The sequence below is a fragment of the Simochromis diagramma genome, unplaced genomic scaffold (assembly GCF_900408965.1).
Source record: "Simochromis diagramma unplaced genomic scaffold, fSimDia1.1 OVJJ01000802.1, whole genome shotgun sequence".
In the NCBI taxonomy this organism is placed as follows: Eukaryota; Metazoa; Chordata; class Actinopteri; order Cichliformes; family Cichlidae; genus Simochromis; species Simochromis diagramma.
This window is the reverse complement of record NW_024387492.1, coordinates 24,480,352-24,487,535: the sequence shown is the minus strand read 5'-3', so window position 1 is coordinate 24,487,535 and position 7,184 is coordinate 24,480,352.

Below are 7,184 nucleotides of genomic sequence, written 5' to 3'. Positions count from 1 at the left end.
CTTAGAACTGAAGAAGCTTCTCGGATGAGAGGTGAAACGTCTTCAAGCAACTTAAAGAAGTCCAAACGCTTTTCTTTACAAGCTCCTTTGACTACGATGACCTGGATGACTGAGAACCTTCACAGACATACTTGGAATACTGCCTGAACCTGAATGGAAAGGTAGAGTCACCAGTAGCTGGTCCTCCTTGCATCGCAAGGAGGAGTATGCAAATTGATAGGTGAAACATGTAGTACATTTTTACCAGATGGATATACAACTGGAGGAGACATTTATGAAGCACTGCAGAACTTAACCACACTGCAGAAATACATGATGAATCGCACACCGGGAGGAGATGCACCACAAAGCTGGATAGCTTGGTTAATGTCTGGACCATGGAGGCATCTTCTTTTGAAAATGTTAACTCCTGTTTTTGGACTGTTAACATTGATTTACTTATGTATAGGATGCATTTTACTTTGTATAAGATCAATGCTAACTAAAATGATTTCTAATACATTTGTTAACTATGTACTTTTGCAACAATATGAAATAAATGACATGACAGAAGCCTGTGTATAAATGACGCCTGCACTGAAAATGTCAAGCAAGTGGTGTATGGCTAAGAATATATTACACAGAAATAATCTGGCATGACAAAACAGGAGGGAAATGTTAGAGTGAATTGTTAAATGTTGAAATTTTTATGCTTACCATCTCTACATTGTTTCACACTGTATGATCAAAGACATCCCTTTGTTTCTGACCCCCTCCCCAGCGTGTTGAATGGTGTGGGAGGCTGTAGTGTTTTATTATAGGCACATCCTATGTGAGGGTTCTGTTTTCTTATTTAGTGAGGATGTTTTACTTCCTGCCCTTTATGACCTCACCTGTGTTTGTGTATGGTTAGACTGTTAAAGAGGGGTTAAGTCATGTACAGGGTGGGAGAGATGACCCTTTTGTGAGCAGGAAGTCACACAAACGCACCCCCAAACACTAACACACACACTCACGTGCACACACACACACAGTGCCTTATCGTTTATAACCATGGGGGGGGGGGGGGTACAATGGGTGGTGCTTGTGTGTACTGTAACTGTTTTAAATAAAAAGGCGGCAAGCAGAGACCTGGGTCAGAGTCATCTGCGGTTGGATTCAGAGTGCTTTTCTGAGACACCGACCGGGGTTTCCCTTGCACAAATTAAAACCGATCAATCGCTGTTTGTCTTGCTTTGTTAACGGGAATACGTTTCTGAACCAGCAGGGCTGCTGAAGCACAGACCCAACAAGAACTGTGCCAGTAAAGCTCAGATATTTTTGTAAAATCCAGTTGGGAGCTATGAGAATGTTGTGTATTGATTTTACTTTTCTTGTTGTTACTTCTAGTGTGGTATAGGTATATCCACACATGACTTTTCTCTGTGCACAAGTCGTCTCTGCTGGTGAGAAACAGTTTCCTGCAGGAAACGGCAGCAGCATGCTCTTACCAGACCCAACCTCTTTTTTTTTTCTTTTTTTCTTTTTTTTGTGTCCCGTTTGGATCTTTAGCCATCAGAATTGTTGTCTTAAGGCCAAGAAAGATGCCAAGCGGATTTATTTTACCAAGTGGATCATCATGGCCTTGCCATATTGGTCCATTTGATTGACCTTTATTATAATTATGAATTTATTTTATTTTCAGTTGCTACAAACGGGACAGACATGACTGGGGGATAGGACAGGGAGAAAGAATGAAAGAAAGAGAGGGAGAGAAAGAAAACCAAAGGGGAGAAGAGACGGTGAGAAGGGGGGGAAGAAAGAAAAAAAAAAAAAAAAAACACCTGGGTCACCTGTATGGAGAAAAAAAACAGAAGAGAAAGCAAACAACAAAGAGCAACATAATAAAAAAAACAGCACCATCACAATAAACTAGCTAGCAGTAGATATCAGTAGATACTAAATAATAAACGATATTGTGCAGCACGCAAGATAGACAGCGCACAATGTGCTTTGAGGCAGCAGCCAAGAAAGCTGTAGTCCGCGTCTGTGAATACCCGTGTGTACACCTGTGTGCATACCTGTGTGGATCAGCATGCTTGCATTCCAAAGGTTTCTCCATGTAACGATCTGCTAGGGAGTGTGGGGAGCCACAGCCCCATCCTCCAGGGTATGAAGCAGGTATGGAGGAGATCAAAACTTCAGACATCCAGAGGCCCCCAGAACACAAGAGACCAAGGAAGACCAACAGAGGGGCAGCCGCGCCACTGTCCCAGTAAGAGCTGAGGAGAGTCCCAGATGAGGGCTCACTCAGCAGCCGCGGAGCAGAAGCCAGGGGGAGTTGCAGTGACGCGCCCGTGAGCTCCGCCGGCAGCCAGCTGTGCCTGAGTGACCGAGCCCCAGGCCAAGAGGTTGGGGGCACCCCACCTCCGAAGTGGCCCGAGCGAGCCCCAGGCTCCAGGCCCCGATAAGCGGCCGCCAAGGAGTGAGCCAGTGTGTACCCGGACGCCCATCCCCAGACACAAAGAACCACCAACGCACCGATGTCTGAGGGAGTCCGCCACTGGCAGGTGGTGGGTGGAGACAGGCCTCCAAACCTTGGAGGGCCTGAGATGTCCCCAGAGAGGTGGCGTCTGATACCCAACCTGACATATAGACACAGACATACAGGCACACACAGACACAAACATCCATTCCCACCCTCATGCTCTCATATACACTTACTCCACACTCAACCAACGTGGAGACAGACATAAAGAGACGCTGTACACACAATCACACTCCCCAAGCGTACTCTACGAACCGGGTCTAGGTACCCTTGCCCCTGGAGGGGGGAACTGCACCCAGACCCAGGTGGTGTTACCCTTTTCCCTGCGGTGGGGAGAGGCAGACCGCCCCGACTCCGCAGCAGCAGGGAGGCCCCACACTCCAGACCGCAGTCGGACGGCCAACTCCTCCTAGCCCCCCCGCTCCAGCAGGCCGCAGAGAATGGGGGTGAGAGAAGACTCCAAACCTCCCTCCACCCGCTCATTGTAGTGTTGATGCATGTGTGTTCTAAGGTGCAATTAAAACCCAGGAGGGCATGGAGCTACCTGCCAGAGAGCAGCAGGTAAGCGCATAGTCCCTCCTGCTAGCCCTCAATGTCTACGTGTATTTAAAATTGAGAGGTGGGCAACGACGCCAGGGGTGAGGTGTACACCCTGATGGTAATTTGGACTCCGTGTATCGTGCCCACCCCCAAGATCCTATATGTATGTGTAATGAGAGTGTGAGTAATGTGAATTTGGGGATAAAATTGAGGTAGAGGCAGCCAGAAGGGGACAGAGGGGGGGGTAGCCTCCTCTGCACCCTGGTGACATACCCCTACTCCAAGGCCCTGCATGTGTGGGTGGTTGTGGTGGAGCGGGAAGAGGGAGGCAGCTGGAGATGGGGAGGGAAGGAAGGGAAGGGCAGGTGACCCCTCCCTGGGGCCAGCTCCCCCGCTGACCCCAGTAGGCACTCCCATACTCCGCGACCCGCCAGGGAAAGGGGGCCCAGGCCCATCCAGACCGGGGGCCAGCGCAGCAGCGCCCCCCGGCCCCACAGAGCCCGGGACAGTCCACCCAACCCCACCACAGAGAAAACTGCACCCACCCCACCATCCACTCATCTTCCAGACTACATGAGACAATAGACGCCCAGGCTGAGATCTTCCTTCACCTCTCCTGTATCTCCCCCTCCTGCAGAGAGTTCCTGAGGGGAGGAAAGCTCCTGCAAGGTGTGACAATCTCCCCCACCAGTTGAAGAGCCCCCCAGGTGGCTCGACGCACCGGCGGCCCCCATGCACCCACCCGCCCACAACCCCGGCAACACACCAACCAGGACCCAAGGCCCCGAGGCCCAGCCAGGGCCCCAGCCCAGAGACGGAGCGCCCCCAGAACCTCACGCCCATCCCGGACCCACCCAGGGGCAGACAGGCTACCAGGTCAGTAACCCACGTCCGTCAGCACAGACCCTCCCCTAACCCCGCTGCACGCAGCCACGAGGAAACAGTCACCCGAGAGCCAAAAGAGCCCCTAACCGGACATGACCGCTACCCCGGGTTGAGCCCCCCAAGGAAGATGCCTCCGGGGAACCCCCCGATGCCCTAAGCCTGTCCCTACCCCCACACCAATCACAACAGTGAAGGCGGGACCAAACTATGACCCCCTACCCCCACTAGGTGATGGAGCTGATCAAAGGAGCCCAGAGCAATTGATCTGATGTGGTGGCAGAGGCTGTATCAAGACTAATGTAATCTAATAGATAATTTCTATATTGGTTAGAATTAAGATTGTTTTTATTTTTCCAGTTCATGAGGACAGTTTTCTTGGCTATGCATAGGGCAGTGAAAACCATATGGGCTATATTCTTTTCTGAAGTGACATTATCTAAGCTGCCCAACAAACACACTAAGAGGGAAGTTGGAATGTTACATTTCAGACACTTTGATAAGTCTTCACATATCTCGTGCCAAAACGTCTGCACTGGTGGACAGAACCAAAGAGCGTGAATGTAATTGTCTGGTGTATTGCCTTGACAGTGTGAGCAGTTGTTGGAAGATGTAAAGCCCATCTTGAACATCCGATGACCTGTATAGTGCACTCTGTGTAGTATTTTGTATTGTATTAATTGCAGACTGGGATTTTTAATCAATTTAAAGGTTTTTAAGCATACCTGAGACCAGAAGTTTTGGTCTAAACTGACTGATAAATCTGCTTCCCACTTTGCAATAGGAAGGGATATTGATTCATCTAATTTAGAAAGTGTTCTGTATATTTTAGATAATAATTTGGGGGATTTAAGAGTAAGGAAATGTGCCGCACTTGGTGGTGTTTGTAATTCAACTTGACTGAGGTTAAATTTCTTTTTTACTATGGATTTAATTTGTTGATATTCTAAAAATCTTTTCTTGTTGATCCCATATTGTGCAACTAGTCTGTCAAATGGAATAAATTCTGTTCCCTCTAATATATGTTCTAAGTATTTAATTCCTTTACAACTCCATTCTGGGAAATTAATCATATTATTGTTTTGTAATATGTCAGGGTTATTCCAGATAGATGTACGTTTGCATGGGATTAATGAAGACTCCGTTATTTTTAGAAACTCCCACCATGCTGTCAGAGAAGAGCTGATGTTGATACTTTTAAAGCATTCATGTCTTTTGATGTTTGAGCTAATAAATGGTAGGTCTGAAATCTCTAGATCCTTGCATAGTGCCTGTTCAACATCTAGCCAGGGCTCATCTAAGAAGGTATGTTTTGACCATTCTGAGATGAACTGAAGCCTGTTGGCTAAGAAGTATTGGTGAAAATTAGGCAGATCTAATCCTCCTCTATCCTTGGTTCTTTGTAGCGTTTTTAAGCTGATACGCGGGGGTTTATCTTTCCAAAGGAATTTGGAAATATATGAATCCAGAGATCTGAACCAATCTTGTGATGGTTTGTTAGGGATCATCAAAAATAAGTAATTTATTTTTGGCAAGATCATCATTTTTATAGTGGCGACCCTTCCCATGAGTGATATGGGTAAAGATTTCCATCTAGTCAGATCGCCTTCTACTTTCTTTAGAAGTGGGATGTGGTTTAATTTAGTTAAGTCTGAAAGCTTAGGAGAAACATTAATACCTAAATATTTAATATTTCCGGATTGCAGTGGGGCAGAGGAAGAATTATGGAAGGAGCAGTTAATGGGGAGAACTGTAGATTTTGGCCAGTTAATTGAATAATCTGAAACTCTTGAAAACCAGTTTATTAGAGTAATTACCTCAGAGAGGTTGGTTTGTGTGTTTTGCAGAAAAAGCAACACATCATCCGCATAGAGACTGATTTTATGTTTTATGTTCTTACATTTTATGCCCTTAAATGTTGTAGCCTGTCTAAATGCTGCTGCTAGAGGTTCGATAAAAATTGCAAAAAGTGAAGGGGAGAGTGGGCATCCCTGTCTGGTGCCCCTCAGGAGACAGAAGCTGGAGGATGTCTGGTCATTTGTTCTGATACGAGCTGTTGGGGAATTGTATAATATTCTTATCCAGTTTATGAAAGAGTTTCCAAAACCAAATTTGTGTAAAGTTGCAAATAAAAATTTCCAGTTAACTCTGTCAAATGCTTTTTCTGCATCTAGAGATAATATTATGGTTTCGATGTTTTTATTGTATGAGTAGTCTATTAAATTAAGTAATCTACGAGTGTTTGTTGAGGAGTGCCGACCTTTTATGAAACCAGTTTGGTCAGGATGAATTAAGAGGGGGGTTATTTTCTCTAATCTCTTTGAGAGAGCTTTGCAGATTATTTTAAGGTCTACATTTAAAAGAGAAATTGGACGATAGCTTGAGGGAAATAAAGGGTCTTTGCCTGGTTTTAGCAGGAGACTAATGTTGGCAGAATTCATATTTGGTGGTAGTCTGCCATTTTCCTCGATTTCCTGCAACATTCCGTGGAATACTGGTGCCAGAATTGTCCAGAATTCTTTGTAGAATTCTGCAGACCCAACCTCTAACAGCAGGCAGACTATAGATGATTACACAATATCGCAATAGATTAAACCCCTCATTTGTAGCTCAGTGTTGTCTATAAATACTTATGTTTTTCTTTTATTTGATCATAATTCTGTTGTAAGTAGTGTGATTTCACCCAGTCACTCACACAGTCTCATGGATTCACAGATTTGTCCTGCTCTGCACCATTGTTGTGGAAGTTTTCCATTTAAATAAAGCCTGCAGACGAGCGGTGAACGGTAGCTAACATTCTTTAATCAAAACACACAAAGAACAGACAACCAAGCTTGTGGAGAGCCTATGACAACGGAGCAGACGGTCAGCAGAGTCTCCCTGAGCCTAGCATGGCTCTCAGTTAAATACCTTCTTAAGGAACAAAAGGCAGTACACAGCTGTTTCACACCTTAAGGTTCACACTCCCTTGCAACCTCCCAGAGTCCTCGAAGAGACAAAAGACTCTTCCTGTGGAGTTGTCTGCTTCCCCCAACTTCCCTACTAGACCCCAACATTTGTCTTACTGTATGAGTGTGAGACATGTTAAAATCCAGTGGCACCAAGGCATCATACAATAAAATAATGTGATTAATACATAAGTAAAAGAAATTCCTATACAGCCATATTCCTGTTTTTGTGGAGTCTAACTCTGCAAAGAGTCTGAACATTGAGGTCATGCCGTAACTCAGCTGAGTGCAACAAAGTACTCCTTTAA